Source organism: Trypanosoma equiperdum (assembly GCF_001457755.1).
Source record: "Trypanosoma equiperdum strain OVI genome assembly, contig: ctg_1614, whole genome shotgun sequence".
NCBI lineage: Eukaryota > Euglenozoa > Kinetoplastea > Trypanosomatida > Trypanosomatidae > Trypanosoma > Trypanosoma equiperdum.
Genome location: NW_027123632.1, coordinates 2,778 through 3,550, shown reverse-complemented (window position 1 = coordinate 3,550; position 773 = coordinate 2,778).

Sequence of the window (773 nt, the reverse complement as noted above, 5' to 3'; positions counted from 1 at the left end):
ATGGAGCGCCGCAGGCTATGGTGCGACTGCCGTCGGTACCGAAAATCGTTGTGGTGACTCCGGCTGCCTGGTCGCCGAATAGTGCTTGTGTCAGTGTTGCTTTCATTTGAGCAAAAACATCTTTTCCTTCCTTTGCTGCCAGGCTTGTCGCTTTCTCTTCGAGTTGCCTGGCTGTGTTGTTTAGAGCTCGTGTGACGTACGATTTGCTGCTGAGTGCGCTGAGCAGGTGTTTTTTAGCAACGTCTTTGTGGGCGTCTAAGAATTTTTTGGCTGCTACGCAACTGGCTCTTTTGTCTCCACCGCATGGATTCGATTCCTGTGTTTGCCCTTCTTTTGGCGGTGGTTGTGCACTTTCTTCTTCCGCTGCGGTTTTTTCTACTGCGTCTCTGCTGTTTAGGAGTAGGTTTATAGTACTCGCCGCATCCATGATATTTTTGACGTCAGCCCAATTCGTGTTTGGCTTTGGAGTGTGCTGCAAAGCCTTTAACACCGCGCAGAAGTGCTGAAGAACATACCTGTGGCTACCGGCCGGTGGCGGCGTTGCGCTCACATACTGTAAGGTTATAGCGATCGCTAGTGCCGCGCGGTACATCTTCCCGCTCGTAGCCTTCTGTAACACCCTTGGGATTCCTACTGTTGCCTAAGGTGAAGTTTCCTTGAAGAATCTAGTTCGCTCATGTTAGGCTTGTCAGTGTTATTTTCTTTTTGTGGCGTTGACTTCGGTGCTGGTAAGCCTGCTAGTGTGCCTAGCCGTATTGGCGGTTGATCAATGC